Source organism: Hemitrygon akajei, chromosome 4, assembly GCF_048418815.1.
Source record: "Hemitrygon akajei chromosome 4, sHemAka1.3, whole genome shotgun sequence".
NCBI lineage: Eukaryota > Metazoa > Chordata > Chondrichthyes > Myliobatiformes > Dasyatidae > Hemitrygon > Hemitrygon akajei.
The window spans coordinates 37,053,492-37,072,414 of NC_133127.1; the positions used below are offsets into that span (position 1 = coordinate 37,053,492).

The window sequence follows — 18,923 nt, forward strand, 5'->3', positions numbered from 1 at the left end:
GAAAACTGAAGAGTGCCCCCAAAGAATGAATGACAGTTAAATGTCAGAATCCCAAAGCCCCCCCAGCTCCCCCCATGCATAAGCAGCAGCAAAGCAATGACCCTCCCTCCCCCACCAGCAAAAAAAAAAGCATCAGCACCCCTGACCGAGCACTCAAGCGTGCAGCAAAACATCAATAAAGACACAGACTTGCAGTACCCCAAAGACTACTCGTTCACCCAGTATTCGACATACCACAGGCTCTCTCTCTCTCTCTCTCTCTCTCACTAATAAGGGAAAAAGAGGTGTCCCCATTTTACAGCAAAAAGGGAGACATAACAAACAACTCGCTGACTTATGACATTAAAGGTCTATTACGTCGCCTTTTCCAAGCTCAGCCTAAAAAGAACTCGGGTCTATGGGCACACAGCCAGCAGCCAACTTGTTGCTTTCGATCTTCTGTCTCCCACGACACACTGATATCCCGTGGAGGCACTGACCTGAAGTCCGCCCGCATTCAGTGCCATGAAATCCCGGAACTCCGGAGGTGTGCTAGTATTCTAGACCATGTCCGTGGTATATTGAATAGCTGCCAGTCGTAAGACCCCGGAGAGCGGGTCCCATTCCCGCAAAGAACCGGTCAGTGTGTAACTCCAGGTCGGGGTCTTCAAAAGAACCCTGAAAGGGAAAAATAGAGATATGAAAGATAGAAAAAGAGCTGTTTCCGAAAGTGCAAGCAAAGGAGTCGCCGTTAGGCGTCATCGTCTCCTAAGTTCCACTATCTTGAGGTACTTCACACAAACGTTCATTTGTTTTGTGCTGTGTGGTATGACTTGGTTGATCATTCTTTCCATGATCATGATTGCTCTTGACAAATTTTTCTACAGAAGTGCTTTGCCATTGCCTTCTGGGCAGGGTCTTTACAAGATGGGTGACCCAGGACTTGTGATACCTACTGAACTGCTTTTACGACCATCCAGCACCTGATCCCATGGCTTCACGTGACCCTGATTGGGGGGGCTAAGCAGGTGCTACACCTTGCCCAAGGGTGGCCTGCAGGGTAGCGGAGGGAAGGAGTGCCTTAAACCTCCTTTGATAGCGGTGAATCTCTATCCCACCACCAACTTTACACAAGAGGACAAAAGTTTTGGTAAATTCTGAGCAAAGAACGAGATAGTGTGAAAAGAGTATTCCAAGTTTTGGATATAAAGAATTATTTGAGTAGTACGGACATAAATATGGGCAGTAGTTGGCGATTTAGCCTTTTGAGCTTGCTCTAGTCATTCATCAGGATTGTGACTGATCCTGTTCAATGTCTTTCTAGCTTTTCACCATTTCTCAATAGTAATGGGGGATGAATAATCAGGTGTAGATTGGTTTGGTAATGCTGGTTCTATTCTCAGTTTGATTTGAATGCTACAAACACTTGCAATATTAATTTTTTAATTAATTCATTTGTTGCTTCCCTATGTTTAATCATAGGGCATGCACTCAGTAGTTACTTTATTAGGCATACCTCTACACCTCATTGATGCAGAGATCTAATTGGCTATTCACGTGGAAGCAACTCAATACATAAAAGCAAGCAGACATGGTCAAGAGGTTCAATTGTTGTTCACACCAAACATCAGAATGGAGAAGAAATGTGATCTAAGTGACTGACCGTGGAATAGAACATAGAATAGTACAGCGCATTACAGGCCCTTCGGCCCACAATGTTGTGCCAACCCTCAAATCCTGCCTCCCATATAACCCCCCACCTTAAATTCCTCCATATACCTGTCTAACAGTCTCTTAAACTTCACTAGTGTATCTGCCTCCACACTGACTCAGGCAGTGCATTCCACACACCAACCACTCTCTGAGTGAAAAATCTTCCTCTAATATCCCCCTTGAACTTCCCTCCCCTTACCTTAAAGCCATGTCCTCTTGTACTAAGTGGTGGTGCCCTGGGGAAGAGGCGCTGGCTGTCCACTCTATTCCTTTTAATATCTTGTACACCTCTATCATGTCTCCTCTCATCCTCCTTCTCTCCAAAGAATAAAGCCCTAGCTCCCTTAATCTCTGATCATAATCCATACTCTCTAAACCAGGCAGCATCCTGGTAAATCTCCTCTGTACCCTTTCCAATGCTTCCACATCCTTCCTATAGTGAGGCGACCAAAACTGGACACAGTACTCCAAGGGTGGCCTAACTAGAGTTTTATAGAGCTGCATCATTACATTGCGTCTCTTAAACTCTATCCCTCGACTTATGAAAGCTAACACCCCATAAGCTTTCTTAACTACCCTATCTACCTGTGAGGCAACTTTCAGGGATCTTTGGACATGTACCCCCAGATCCCTCTGCTCCTCCACACTACCGAGTATCCTGCCATTTACTTTGTACTCTGCCTTGGAGTTTGTCCTTCCAAAGTGTACCACCTCACACTTCTCCGGGTTGAACTCCATCTGCCACTTCTCAGCCCACTTCTGCATCCTATCAATGTCTCTCTGCAATCTTCGACAAATCTACAACACCACCAACCTTTGTGTCATCTGCAAACTTGCCAACCCACCCTTCTAACCCCACATCCAGGTCGTTAATAAAAATCTCAAAAAATAGAGGTCCCAGAACAGATCCTTGTGGGACACCACTAGTCACAACCCTCCAATCTGAATGTACTCCCTCCACCACGATCCTCTGCCTTCTGCAGGCAAGCCAATTCTGAATCCACCTGGCCAAACTTCCCTGGATCCCATGCCTTCTGACTTTCTGAATAAGCCTACCGTGTGGAACCTTGTCAAGTGCCTTACTAAAATGCATGTAGATCACATCCACTGCACTACCCTCATCTATATGCCTGGTCACCTCCTCAAATAATTCTATCAGACTTGTTAGGCACGATCTGCCCTTCACAAAGCCATACTGACTGCCCCTGATCAGACCATGATTCTCTAAATGCCCATAGATCCTATCTCTAAGAATCTTTTCCAACAGCTTTCCCACCACAGATGTAAGGCTCACTGGTCTATAATTACCTGGACTATCCCTACTACCTTTTTTGAACAAGGGGACGACATTCACCTCCCTCCAGTACTCTGGTACCATTTCCGTGGACAACGAGGACATAAAGATCCTTTCCAGAGGTTCAGCAATCTCTTCCCTTGCCTTGTGGAGCAGCCTGGGGAATATTCCGTCAGGCCCCGGGGACTTATCTGTCCTAATGTATTTTAACAACCTCCTCTCCCTTAATATCAACATGCTCCAGAACATCAACCTCACTCATATTGTCCTCACTGTCATCAAGTTCCCTCTCAGTGGTGAATACCAAAGAGAAGTATTCATTGAGGACCTCGCTCACTTCCACAGCCTCCAGGCACATCTTCCCACTTTTATCTCTAATCAGTCCTACCTTCACTCCTGTCATCCTTTTGTTCTTCACATAATTGAAGAATGCCTTGGGGTTTTCCTTTATCCTACTCACCAAGGCCTTCTCGTGCCCCCTTCTTGCTGTTCTCAGCCCCTTCTTAAGCTCCTTTCTTGCTACCCTATATTCCTCAATAGACCCATCTGATCCTTGCTTCCTAAACCTCATGTATGCTGCCTTCTTCCACCTGAATAGATTTTCCACTTCACTTGTCACCCATGGTTCCTTCACCCTACCATTTTTTATCTTCCTCACCGGGACAAATTTATCCCTAACATCCTGCAAGAGATCCTTAAACATTGACCACATGTCCATAGTACATTTCCCTGCAAAAACATCATCCCAATTCACACCCGCAAGTTCTAGCCTTATAGCCTCATAATTTGCCCTTCCCCAATTAAAGATTTTCCTGTCCTCTCTGATTCTATCCTTTTCCATGATAATGCTAAAGGTCAGGGAGTGGTGATCACTGTCCCCCAGATGCTCACCCACTGACAGATCTGTGACCTGACCCGGTTCGTTACCTAATACTAGATCTAGTATGGCATTCCCCCTAGTCGGCCTGTCAACATACTGTGACAGGAATCCATCCTGGACACTTTTTATTTTTTTCATTTTATTTATTTATTTATTAAATTTTTAGAAAATTACAAAGAATAAATGTAATGATAAAATAGTAAGAAAGAGAAAAATAATATTAACCCTCCCCCCCTCCCCTTAACCCTCCCCTCCTTAACCCTTGTCTAAAGAAAGAAAAAAAAAGAAAGAAAGAAGAGAAAGATTGCCTGGATATCGGAGGATCCCCACATGCTCCATGGAGTTCAAAATAATTTTAATATTTATTTTTACTTTCCCCAATTACTTTATAATTTTATCTTCAAAGGACCTATGTATTTAATCCTATCTTTTGTAGGTATGGAAGCCAAATTTTCAAAAATATATCATATTCATTTCTTAGATTGTATGTAATTTTTTCAAGTGGAATACAACTATATATTTCATTATTCTAACGATCCATAGTTAGATATAAATCAGATTTCCAAGTAACTGCAATAACTTTTTTGGCTACTGCCAATGCAATTTTTATAAATTTTTTCTGATACTTATTCAATTTAAGTTTCGGTATTGTCCCTTCAATGTCTCCTAATAAAAATAATATTGGACTATGTGGGAGTTGTACTCCAGTAATTTGTTCCAATAAAAGTCTTAGATTTATCCAAAATGATTGAATTTTAAAACAAGACCAAGTAGAATGTAAAAAAGTACCAATTTCTTGATTACATCGAAAACATTGGTCAGAGATATTTGAATTTAATCTATTTATTTTCTGTGGTGTTATATATAATTGATGTAAAAAATTATATTGTATTAATCTAAGTCGAACATTTATTGTATTTCTCATACTATCAGAACATACCGGTAATCTTGACCAGGTTTTTCATCAATTTTAATATTCAAATCAGATTCCCATTTTTGTCTTGATTTATGAATTCCTGATTTAATTGTCTGTTTTTGAATCAAATTGTACATACAAGATGTACATTTTTAAATTTTTCCTTTTTGAATTAATATTTCTATTTCACTAGGTTTTGGCATCAACATTGTTTGACCCAGCTTTTCTCGTAAATAAGCCTTTAATTGAAAATAACAGAAAAGAGTGTTGTTTGATATTTTATATTTATTTTTTAATTGATCAAATGACATCAATATACCTCCTTCAAAACAATCACCTATATATTTAATCCCCTTTTGGAACCAATTATGTAAAAGTTTATTATCCATTGTAAAAGGAATAAGCCTATTTTGAATTAAAGTTCTTTTTGCTAATAAAGATTTCTTTATCTCATCGTCCATTTTTACCTTATTCCATAAATCAATCAAGTGTCTTAATATAGGAGATGCTTTTTTTTCCCGTATCCATTTGGATTCCCATTTATATATAAAATCTTCTGGTATGTTTTCTCCTATCTTATCTAATTCTATTCTAATCCATGCCGGTTTTTCTTCATCAAAAAAAAGACGCAATAAATCTAAATTGATTTGCTTTATAATAATTCTTAAAATTTGGAAGTTGTAACCCTCCTGAATCAAATTTACATGTCAATTTTTCCAATGATATTCTTGACATCTTTCCTTTCCAAAGAAATTTCCTTACATATTTATTCAGTTCTTGAAAAAACTTCTGAGGTAATTGTATTGGTAAATTTTGAAATAAATATTGCAATCTAGGAAATATATTCATTTTTACAGCAATAACTCTACCTATTAATGTTATTGGTAACATCATCCATTTATCAAGATCCTCTTTTATTTTTTTTAATAATGGCAAATAATTTTGTTTATATAAATTTTTTACATTATTATCAACTCTAATACCTAAATATTTTATCCCATTTATTGACCATCGAAATTGAGTTACTGATCGACATTGATTATAATTTCCTTTGGGAAGGGGTAAAATTTCACTTTTATCCCAATTTACTTTATACCCTGATACTTTCCCATATTCTTCCAATCTAAAAGATAATCTTTGCAAAGATTGCAGTGGGTTTGTTAAATAAATCAAAACATCATCAGCAAATAAATTAATCTTTTATTCTTCTTGATTAACTCTAAAGCCCCCGATGTCTGAATCTGTTCTAATTAATTCAGCTAATGGTTCTATTGCCAATACAAATAAAGCAGGTGATAATGGGCAGCCTTGTCTAGTTGACCTCGTTAAACAAAATGGTGTTGAAATCTTGCCATTTGTAACTACTTTAGCTTGAGGATTAGTATTTAAAATTTTAATCCATTATATAAAAGATTTTCCTAATTCATATTTTTCCAATACCTTAAATAAAAAATCCCATTCCAATCTATCAAATGCTTTTTCTGCATCCAAAGCAACTGCCACACTCATTTCCTCTCTTTTTTGTGCCAAATGAATTATACTAAGTAACCGGGTTATATTATCCATTGATTGTCTGTTTTTAATAAAACCTGTTTGATCCATATGTATTAATTTTGGTAAATATTTAGATATTCTATTAGATAAATTTTTTGCTATTATTTTATAATCTGTATTCAACAAAGAAATAGGCCTGTATGATGTTGGTTCTAAAGGATCTCTTGTGGTGACCCACTTCTTAGCGCACTCGAACCAGCTCACAAATAGCCAGCGCGCCGGCATAAACGGTGTAGTTGATGAATCTCTGTTGATTGTAGTATATATAGTTTATCCATTCAACATTTTTGCTTACCCCTATCACAGGTATGATAGCTTCCCAGCCTGCAGCAATCTCATGCGGTGTCAGGCATGTCACTCGATTAGTTTGCATGCGGTAACTCATCAATGCTAATGGTAAAGCATCGACTCAATTAAGTTTAGTGTCTGCACAAATTTTGTTTAGTTTGGCTTTCAGGGTTCCATTAACTCTGTCTACCATGCCCTGCGACTGAGGGTGGTATACACATCCAAATCTTTGCTTTATCCTCAGCACCGGTAGTACCAATTTGACCGCTTTCTGGATAAAAGCTGAACCATTGTCTGAGCTAACTTCTGTAAGTATTCCAAACCTTGGGATCACTTCATTTGTAAGAAATTTTACCACTGTCTTTGCCCCTTGATCTCTTGAAGGTACCGCCTCCACCCATCTGCTAAATCGATCAATTACTACCAGTATGTATCTTTTCCCTCTCACTGTCTTTATCATGTCTACGTAATCGATCACTAGATGTTTAAGTGGTCCTTCAGGTACAGGAATGTGACCTATTGGGGTTGTAATTCCCTTCCGAACATTATTCTGTGCGCATACCTCGCACTGTGACAAGACAAAGTCCACTGAAGCCTGTAAATAAAGTGACCAAAAACCATCCTTCTTTATCACTTCCCCCCTTGCACAGTGGTCAATCCCATGCGCTTCTGAAATCAGAATCGTCAGTAGAGGGGTGGGCGCTACCAACAAACCGTCTTCCGTGCTCCACAAGCCTTCCAGGTTCTGCTTGGCCCCCCTTTTTCTCCACATTGTTTGTTCTGCCAAAGTTGCCTTACCTTGTATTTCAATTAGGTCCTCTACCACAGGTTCTGGAGCTAGGCTTACCTGGGGGGCAATGACAGCTGATGTAAATCCAGACGCTTTTCTGGCTGCCTCGTCCGCAGCTTGATTTCCCTTTGTTATTACATCATTTCCCTTTTTATGTGCCTGGCATTTTACTATAGCCAATGCTTTAGGTTTCATTATGGCTTTTATTAAGTCTAGAATTTGCTGACAATGTTGTATGGGATCTCCACTGCTTTTTTTAAAACCTCTCTGTTTCCACACTGCCCCAAACAAATGGCATACTCCATGAGCATATGCCGAATCAGTATAGATGTCTACTTTCTCACCTTCCATCATTTCACACACAGCTGTCAGGGCTTTGATTTCTGCTAGTTGGGCGGAACACGGTTGGGGACAGGACTCCATCCTAATAATCTTATAGCTCGACTGATCCTGCTGCACTACTGAGAACCCTGCATGATTTCCATCATAATCCCTATAACAAGAGCCATCTACGAACAGAACCTTTTTATCTGCATCCTCTAGTGGTTCTGACCGTAAATCTGCTCTCAATTTGGCAAATGCCATCGTCTTCCCTACACAATCATGGGGTTCTCCTTCATAGCCCAAAGGGACAAAATCGGCTATATTACTGGTAGTGCATCTCTGTATAGTTATGTCAGGAAATGTCACTAGCATCTGATACGCTGCTATCCTGGCTGGCGTCAGCACAAATTTCCCTCTTTCTAGCAATTCTGCTACTTTGTGGTGTGTGTACAGAGTCACAGGATAGCCCAGGGTTACAGATGATGCCTTTCCATATGCATAGTACAGCGCCGCCAATCCCTGATAACAGGGTGGATACCCCTGAGCCACCTCATCTAGTCTCGTACTGTAGTATGCTATCGGCTGCTTTGCTTTTCCTGTGCCTGTCTCTTGTGTTAGAACCGCTGTGACATAACCCTCCTGTCGGTTGGATACATACAAATAAAAAACCTTCTCGTAGTCAGGCAAATCTAATGCTGGTGCTGACTGCAATTCCTGCTTAATAGTATTGAAAGCTATCTCCACCTCTCCATTCCACTGTAAGCCGTTCTTCAAATTTGTATGTCCTGCTTCTCTCATTATCTTTCTCAAAGGTGCCACAATCTCAGCATATTCTCCTATCCAATCTGAGCTGTACCCTGCCATTCCCAAAAACGTCATCATCTGCCCTACAGTCTGGGGTTTTGGGGCCTTAGTTATTGCCTCAATCTGATCTGGTGCTATCGCCTTCACTCCCTTGGATATTACCCTGCCTAAGTACTCCATTTGCTGTGCGCAAAATTGCATTTTCTTTTTGGATACTTTATGTCCTCTGTGCGCTAGCTTCTCTAACAGAGTTATAGTGTCCTGCTCACACTGTTCCTCGCTGTGGGAGCAAATCAACAGGTCATCCACATACTGTACCAATGTACTTTCCAATGGCATGCCCTCTAGGTCTGCCTTCAATACCTGATTAAAAATGTGTGGTGAATGTTTAAATCCTTGCGGCATTCTGGTATAGGTATACTGAGCACCTCTGTAAGTAAATGCAAATACATACTGACACTGATCGGCTAGAGGAATGCTGAAGAAAGCCGAACACAAATCAATCACTGAAAAGTAACTTGCTTCTGGTGGAACATTAGTCAAAAGCGTGTGTGGGTTGGGGACTACCGCTGGCCAGTCCTCTACCACATCATTTACCGCTCGCAAGTCATGCACCAATCTCCACTTAGATTTATCTGCTTTTAAGACCGGCAGCAACGGGGTATTGCATGGACTGTTTGTTCTTTTAAGCACTCCTATTTCAAGCAACCCCTGCACTGTCGATGCTATTCCCTCTTCTGCTTCTGGTCTTAGAGGGTATTGTGGTCTCCTGGGTGGAATTGCTCCCCTTTTCAGCTTTATTTCCACCGGACTAGCTGTTTTTATTTTCCCTACGTCCGTGTCATGCTGTGACCACAGAATAGACGGCAACTCAACTAACCTTTTATCTTTCTGCTGGCCTCTTTCCTTTCCCAGCAAGGGCATGTGTGGTTGGGGAGTTATTTCGACCTCTCTCACTGTCCCTACCATATCTACACTTAACATTATTTTAATGCAATTGTTGTCTTCTGATATCCACACCTCTGGCGTGGTTTTCCTCCACACTGTTACGGTTTCAGCACTCTTAACTAAGGGTCCTAAGTCTTTAGACTGATATCCCTTGTTTACCAACAACGTTACGTGGGGCACAGCCTCCGGTATCCTGTACCATTTTTCTAAAAAGGTGTTCCACTTGTAAAGCTGCCCCTTGCTTTCCAATTATCATAGCCTCCCCTTCCAGGTGCTGTTGGGTACATGCCTCCAGGTGCCATCTCTCCTCTAACTCCCTGTTCTGAGTCTCGTCAAAAATCACTGTACAATGTAGCTCAGATTTGGGCATTACAGCCCTGGGTAATATAGCCTGCATGCCCTTTTTCCATTTTTCCCAGGTTTCCTGAATCTGATCTGCGATGTCTCCTATCCAAAAGACATTAGCCTTCTTGTCTTCTCGCACTATCAATTGAACCCCTGCTCTTTCCACACTCAGCCCATTTCTGGTGCATTCTAATTTTAATTCCAGTTTCAATAAGGCATCTCTGCCTAACAAATTAATCGGAGTTCCTTTAAATACTAGCACCGGCAAAACAATTCCTTTATTTCCCATTCTCAACCACACTGGAGCCGTGCACTGTGTCAACTGTGTTTTCCCCGAGAACCCTACCGTCTTAATAAACTTTCCTGACATGGGAAGGTGAAGGGCATACTGTGGCTGTACACAAGTGTACGTGGCTCCAGTATCTATCATCATTGGTGTCAGTTGCCCTTCTAACATAACCTGAACAATGGGTTCCTCGTCTGCCTCCCTTGTTATCATTGGGTAATGTCCCTTCCCACTCGAGTTCTAGGGGCACCCCTAATACCTCGCATAGGGGTTCACAGGTCCGCTTGGGCCTGTGGGGGCTGGTCCTTGGCTAAACTTTAGTTCCCTTCTTATCGGTTCCTGCTGGTGTGTGACAGGCCATGGTGTAAACAGACAATCTCTTCTCATGTGACCTGGCTGATTACATCCCCAGCACAATCTCTCTACCTCTCTTTCCCCCGTTTCCTCACTGGTCCCCTCTGCCCATAGCTCCTCTGTCCCCCTCCTTGGGACTTCCAGTCCTGTCTGGGCTGTTTGAATTTAGTCTGTTCCTGATAGGGCATTTGTGGGAATGCTCCTCCAAAGACGATTATTGGCATGGGGTTTTCCGGCCCTTGTCTTACAGTATGATCGGTTCCTCCATATAGCGGTGCTTCATCCAGTTCGATGGCTGTACTCGGACCGGTGGTTGCTGGCAGCTTCTTTTTGCTTTTCTCTTTTTCCTTCTTTTTGAGTTCTTCGAGCTGCATTTGTATTAACTTTCTTTGCACCTCTTCCTGCTGCTCAGCCAACCTTTGTTTGTCTTTCTGGTATTTCTCAACCGCATGGACTACGTGGTCTCTAAATTCTTGTGGGGTCATTGACGTCAGCCCAACCACTTCCTCCAGTTTGGATTTTACTTGCGGAGGCATTGCATCCAAAATGCTATGTCGGAACAGTGTGGTGATAAATAAGCTATTTTCCACCTCTTGTTCAGTCTCCAGTCTCCACCTTTTCAACTGGTTTTCTACGTAGGCTGCTGGGTTTTCAGTGTCTCCCAGTGGATCCCCCTTTAAGGCTTTGGGGTCCACTTCGAGTGGGTAAAGCTTCCTGAGGGCCTGCCATACCCTCTGCCTCACTCTGTCAAACCCGTCTCCATCAGTTCTCGGGTTGTTCGAGTTTACTATGCCAGCCATTTCCATTAGTTCGTTAAATTTGGAGGTTCCCATCAACCTTATCAATAGTGCCTTCAAATCTCCCATAGCCAATAATCGTCCCGCCGTTTCTTCTTCAAAGGCTCTAATCCATTTCCCTGCTCCTTCATGTAGATTGGGCAGAGTGTTTTTCAGCCCTTCTAGGTCCTGGGATCCCCAAGGGATGTACTGCACTTGTCCTGATCCTTTAACTAACAACGGCATCATTCTTCCTCCTTCTTCCCATCTGCCCTGGCTCTCCTCCTCACCTGACTTCCCATCTGTCTCAGGGTATGTCTTTACTGCCTCCCACACAGATTTCTCCGGGGTCCTCTTCTTCCCTCGGTCTCCCTGTGGAGTCCTTCCTTTCTGTCCTGATTCAATACTTGGTTGGCCCCTGGAGTATTTTTCGCATCTCCTCTGGCAATCCCCTCTCAGTAACTTATCTAGCTCTCTCTACTTCTGCAAGTCGCTTCCCTACCGCCTCCTTCTGCTCTTCTAGGTTTCTGCCTCCTACCTCTTCCCCACAAATTCTTACATCCTCTCTCTCTCCACTTAACTCTTGCTCCTTCAATGAGTCACCTTCTCTTTCTTCCTGTCCGTGTCTGTACACCTGTGGCAGGGACGCCTCATGATCCTTACTCGTGCTTGATTCCCTTCTCTCTTATGTTTCTCCAAGACTCTCATCTCCTATCTTTTTTCCACTTCCTCTTGAATGCCTCATCTCTTCCTGCCCTGATGAGCCACTTTCTTTTCTAGTCTGTTTATTTCTATGGTATAACTGATACTCCTCATACCCCTTTTCCTCTCTCAAGTATTTCATCTGTTCAATCTCTTCTTTCATTTCTCTCTTTGCCTGTTCCACCTTTATCCTTTCTGCCTGTATCTCCTTCCATATTGCCGCTTTTTCCTTCTCGTATTGTCTTTTTTCCTCCTCATTATCCCAAACTTGTACTTCTCCCTGCATGTTTACTGTTCCCGTCAGCAGTGGGCACTGCTTAGGGGTTCCTTCCTCATTATAGGGAGGGGGCTTTACTGTTTCTTTCACATCCGGGTACGGAGCTGAAGCCAGCTTCTCACTGTACCTTCCTCTCTCTCTAACAGGCTGTTTCTCCAGCACCTTAGTGTCTTCCTCGCTTGTAATCAATATTCTACCTGTCCTCCTCGGCCTTTCTCCCTCTGTTCTGAAGAGTTTTAGCACTTACATTTCTCGTTCTCTTTTTTGCCCTCTTTTCTTAGATTTATCTTTTGGTTTGTAATTTTTAATTAGTGCCTCCATTTCTTCACACAAGCTTATATCAAACGTTCCTTCTCTTGGCCATTTTGTGACCAGGTTTTTGGTTCTCTTTTCCCATTTTTCTGCAGTTTTTGTGATCTCATATTTATTTACCGGGATTTTTTTGCTCAGAATCTCTACTGCCGTTCCTTTACCTGTCATGTTGTTCTCTTTTTAAGGTATTTCAGGGATTCACAGTTCGTTTACTGAATAATATTATTTACTCTAATTCTATGCCTAGTCAATCGTCTATCTACCAGTGCTTTAAACTATATATTGGACTGTCCTTGTTTCCTATTCTGTTCTGCCCGTACAGACCTCTATTCAGAGCGGTATCCACAGAACTTTCTCTTTGCACCTCATCTATTCAGACCCTTATTTCTTAAGGCGGTATCCACGAGGATTTTCTCTATTTTTCCTTTCCCTGCCCGTTCAGACCTTCATTTCATACGAAGCGGTATCCACAGGGACTTACCAACACCACGTGGAATTTTTCTTAACTTCTTATTAGCTTATTTGTACTTACCCTCACTGCAGTGTTCTTGATCAATCCTCTGAGCCTCCTGTTAACCCCCAATTCTGCCAGATTCTTTGGACCGGAGAGACCCTTCGGCAGTGGTTCCACACTTCTGAGACTCCAAGACCTCCCCAAAACCAACAGAATTCTTAGTCCAAATTGTCGCAAAAAGCGCTTACCTTTTGTTTGGGTGCACCCTTAATTCTGTTAGTCTTGTGGGGGTCCCTGGAGGACTGGGAAGCGTCCCCAATCTGCCGTTTCCTTTCCGCGGGTCTCTTTCTGGTCCTGCCGCGGTCGCCAATTTTGTCGTGGTTTCTCGTGCCCCACAAATGACCAAGAGACGCAGAAGATTCTTCAAGAAGGGTTAAACTTTAATTTGCAAATCAAAGCTGAGACAGTCATTGAGCTAGTCGCTGATTGCCCACCGATCCTCGGACACAGCATTTTTTATAGCAATCTCCTGGTCCAGTTGCATTAGCATATAGATAGATAGATACTTTATTCATCCCCATGGGGAAATTCAACTTTTTTTCCAATGTCCCATACACTTGTTGTAGCAAAACTAATTACATACAATACTTAACTCAGTAAAAAATATGATATGCATCTAAATCACTATCTCAAAAAGCATTAATAATAGCTTTTAAAAAGTTCTTAAGTCCTGGCGGTTGAATTGTAAAGCCTAATGGCATTGGGGAGTATTGACCTCTTCATCCTGTCTGAGGAGCATTGCATCGATAGTAACCTGTCGCTGAAACTGCTTCTCTGTCTCTGGATGGTGCTATGTAGAGGATGTTCAGAGTTTTCCATAATTGACCGTAGCCTACTCAGCACCCTTCGCTCAGCTACCGATATTAAACTCTCCAGTACTTTGCTCACGACAGAGCCCGCCTTCCTTACCAGCTTATTAAGACGTGAGGCGTCCCTCTTCTTAATGCTTCCTCCCCAACACGCCACCACAAAGAAGAGGGCGCTCTCCACAACTGACCTATAGAACATCTTCAGCATCTCACTACAGACATTGAATGACGCCAACCTTCTAAGGAAGTACAGTCGACTCTGTGCCTTCCTGCACAAGGCATCTGTGTTGGCAGTCCAGTCTAGCTTCTCGTCTAACTGTACTCCCAGATACTTGTAGGTCTTAACCTGCTCCACACATTCTCCATTAATGATCACTGGCTCCATATGAGGCCTAGATCTCCTAAAGTCCACCACCATCTCCTTGGTCTTGGTGATATTGAGACGCAGGTAGTTTGAGTTGCACCATATCACAAAGTCCTGTATCAGTTTCCTATACTCCTCCTCCTGTCCATTCCTGACACACCCCACTATGGCCGTGTCATCAGCGAACTTCTGCACATGGCAGGACTCCGAGTTATATTGGAAGTCTGATGTGTACAGGGTGAACAGGACCGGAGAGAGTACGGTTCCCTGCGGCGCTCCTGTGCTGCTGACCACCGTGTCAGACCTACAGTCTCCCAACCGCACATACTGAGGTCTATCTGTTGATTTTGTAGCAACTTTAGTTGACCTATCCAAAACTGGATCTAAACAAAAATTAAAGTCTCCACCTATTAATATTTTATCATGTGCATCAGCCAAGTTCAAAAAAACTTCTTGTATGAATTTTGCATCATTTTCATTTGGTGCATAAATGTTCATAAGAGTCCATAATTCTGAAAAAAATTGACAATTCTCCCCACAGAATCAATTACTACATTTTGTATTTTAATTGGTAAAGTTTTATTAACCAAAATTGCAACTCCTTTCGATTTTGAATTAAATGAAGCTGCAATAACATTTCCAACCCAATCTCTCTTTAATTTTTTATGTTCTGTTTCTGTTAAATGTGTTTCTTGTAGAAAAGCTATATCTCCTTTCATTTTCTTAATATATGTTAAAACTCTTTTTCTTTTCACAGGTCCATTAAGTCCATTAACATTAAAACTTAAAAAATTAAGTAAATTAATCATTCATAATACCTTGGGAACTCTTTAAAATTCTCCATGTTGCTATGAGTCTCTCCCCAACCATCCAGGCAAAAAAGTAGAAGAAAGGTAACTAATATATAAAAAAAACAAAATACCCCCCCCGCTAATGTTGCGAATAAAAAGAATTAAAAAAAAGAAAATAATTAATGTCTCTACTCCCAATTAATACTCCTCAAATATTTTTTTTTCTTATAAATGTCCGTTAAGTCCAACCTTATTTCAGTCTTCATCATTAGTCCACTTCATTTCTATAATTCTTTACTACTCCTCGTGGATAACAGGTAGTTTTTGTACAAATTTCTCCGCTTTCCGGTAGTCAACGAAAAATCTTCTTTCTTCGTTATCCAGGAAAATTATCAATTTTGCTGGGTAGCTCAATACAAATTTATAGCCCTTTTCCCATAAAGATTTTTTCACTGGATTAAATTCCTTCCGCCTCATCAGAAGATCGTAACTTATGTCTGGATAAAAAAAAACTCTTTTCCCTTCTATCATCAATGGCCCATTTCTCTTTTTAGCACCTTGAGTAGCTGCCTTCAAGATCATTTCTTTATCTTGGTACCTTAAGCATTTTATCAAAATTGATCTTGGAGTTTGATCTTGTTGAGGTTTTGGTCTTAAAGCTCTGTGTACTCTTTCAATTTCAATTACTTGGCTTCCTTCTTTCATTTCCAAAATTTTCGGAATCCATTCTTGGAAGAATTTTATTGGATTTTCTCCCTCTGTACCTTCCATAAGACCAACAATTTTAATATTATTTCGTCTACTAGAGTTTTCAAGCGCATCTATTTTTTCCAACATCCATTTTCTTTCTATTGTCCAGGCAAGATTATTGTCTTCTATCTTCTCTATTCTTTCAGTGTTTTCTTCCATTTTTACTTCCATCTCTTTAACTTCATTATCCATCTTCTTTTGTTTTTCCACCACATTATCGAGTGTAATCTACATCCTTCTTATATCTGTTCTTATAGCTTTTAATTCATTCATCATATATATCAGGATATCTCTTATGTCTCCTTTAATCTCCTCCTTCTTTTCCTCTTCTTCTTCATCTGTGTTTCCCAAAGAGTCTGATTCCACTTCCGATTCACTTCCAATTTCACTTCCAGCCGTAGTTGGGATTTGTAGTTTTGTTAATATCTGTTCATGCATACTTGTTTCTTCGCGCATGCGTTGTTCTTGCCGTTTCTTCTTAGAGACCGCCGACATTGCTGCAGCTTCCTGTCCTGCATCATCAGAAGTGCCATGCACTTCGCCGGGAGGAGATCCAACTTGAGTACGAGGCTTCGCTGAGATGGTTAGGCCTTTTCCCCCGGCCGATTTGCGCAGTCTTCGAAGTAGTAGCTTTCTTCTGTTTCGGTTTAGGAGCCATATCTAAAAATAATCCTGAGTTGCTTATAAATAGTTTCTAGTAGGTATTTGTTAACTCTTCTTCATTTAAACCGTATTTCATTACTTTTTACGAGGGAGCTGGATTCCCAACGTCTCGATCCTACGTCATCACTTAGGATCCCCCCCCCCCCCCCCAATTCCCATCCTGGACACTCTTAACAAACTCTGCCCCATCTAAACCCTTGGAACTAATCAAGAGCCAATCAATATTAGGGAAGTTAAAGTCACCCATGATAACAACCCTGTTATTTTTGCACTTTTCCAAAATCTGCCTCCCAATCTGCTCCTCGGTATCTCTGCTGCTACCAGGGGGCATATAGAATACCCCCAGTAGAGTAACTGCTCCCTTCCTGTTCTTGACTTCCACCCATTCTGACTCAAAAGAGGATCCTGCTACATTACCCACCCTTTCTACAGCTGTAATGGTATCCCTGACTGGTAATGCCACCCCTCCTCCCCTTTTCCCCCCTCTCTATCCCTTTTAAAGCACTGAAAGCACCAAAGCACTTCTAAAGGCTCAGGCTCACCAAAACTGGATAGTTGAAGATGGGAAAAACATCGTCTGGGTTGATGAATCTTGATTTTTGCTGCAGCATACAGACAGTAAGGACAGAATTTGGCTTAAACAGCGTGAGTCCATGAATCCATCCTTCCTGTCAGGTTGGTGATGGTGGTGTAATGATATTGGGAATGTTTTCTTGGCACACATTAGGCCCCTTAACACCAGTTGAGCATCATTTAAATGCCACAGCCTATCTGAGTATTGTTGCTGACCTGTGTATTCATTTATGGCCACAGTCTACCCATCCTCCAGAGGATTTCCAGCGGGATAACATGCCATATCACAAAGTTAACGCCATCTCAAGCTGGTTCCACAAACATGACAAGTTCAGTGCACTCTAATGGCCACCACAGCCACCAGATGGTAATCTGATAGAGCAGCCTTGGGTTGTGGCAGAACGGGAGATTCGCAACTTGAATGTGCAACTAATAAATCTGAAACAACTGTGTGATGCCATTATGTCAACGTTGATCAGAATCTCTAAGGAATTCTTGAAAGATCATTACTGATGCCTCCACAATCTCTACAGCCACCTCTTTCGGAACCCTGGGATGTACACCATCTGGTCCAGGTGACTTATCTACCTTCAGACCTTTCAGTTTCCCAAGAGCCTTCTCTCTAATAATGGTAACTTTACACACTTCATGCCCCCTGACCTGGAACTTCCACCATACTGCTTGTGTCTACCACAGTAAAATACTCAATCAGTTGATTCGCCATTTACTTGTCCCCCATTTCTACCTCTCCAGCATAGATTTTCAGCACTTCGATGTCCACTCTCACCTTTCTTTCACACTTTATCTGTCTGAAGGAACTTTTGGTATCCTCTTTAATATTATTGGCTAGCTTACTTTCATATTCCATCTTTACCTTAATGACTTTTTAGTTGCCTTCTATTGGTTTTTAAAAGCTTCCCAATCCTCTAACTTCCTACTAATTTTCCTCTATTATATTCCCTCCCTTTGGCTTTTATGTTGGCTTTGACTTCTCTTACGCAAGAGAAGATTAAAGAGATGGAGCTATTAAAAGATTAAGAAAATCTCTTAATCAGTCCATCTGCCAATTTGTTGTCCCTCATTACTCTCTCTCCAGCATCATTTTCCAGTGGTCCGGTATCCACCCTTGCCTCTCTTCTTTTAGACTTGTGTATTGTACTGTACTGCTTCAGCAGAAGAAAGCAAATTTCATGACGTATATGAGTAATAATAACCCTGATTCTGATATGGGTCTCTTGTGGACTGAGAGGTGGAAGGCGATAGGGAGAGGGGAATCATGCTTGGGCAAAGGAGACGGGTAAGGGGAAGGAGCAGGAAGCACCAGAAACATTCTGTAATGATCAATAAACCAAACATTTGGAATCAAATGATCTTGCCTGGTGTCTTGGGGCTGGTTGTGTCTGCACCCCTGTCATGCCCTGCCCCTGGCACACCTCTGCCACCTGTCCCTCACCCCTCCCACAGCACTCCACCTTTGCAATTCCCAACATCTTTTGTTCTTGCTAGACTTAACAAACTCTCTTTCCTCTTCTTGTTGACAAATACAGGACTGTGCAAAAGTCTTGAGCAGCCTAGCTATATATGTACCTAAGACATTTGTACTGTAAGCTTACACAAGTTTAAATTAATATCAATTATACATAATGTGCACATGCAAGATATACATAATGATGCTAGTGCAAGATTGGGAGAGAGGGAAAACCATTCCAGATGTTATGGTTTTGGTTTATGTTATGGTTATGTTAAGGTCATATTATGGTATTCGGGGTTATTAACCTGATGGCAGTGGGGAAGAAGCTAGTCATTGACTTCAGGAAAGGAGAAAATGCATGTGCTTCTGTTTACATCTACAGTCCTGAGAAGGTTGAGATCACTGGTATCCTGTCTGGGTTCAATTATTTTGATGCCATGCTAGGA

At 41.6% G+C, this 18,923-nt stretch overlaps 1 protein-coding gene across 1 annotated transcript in view; it reads left to right on the plus strand.

Annotated features, from left to right (window-relative positions):
* rchy1 (ring finger and CHY zinc finger domain containing 1) overlaps positions 1–18,923 on the plus strand; it is a 49,146-nt gene that overhangs the window by 12,764 nt on the left and 17,459 nt on the right. The gene's annotated exons all lie outside the window — the stretch shown is intronic.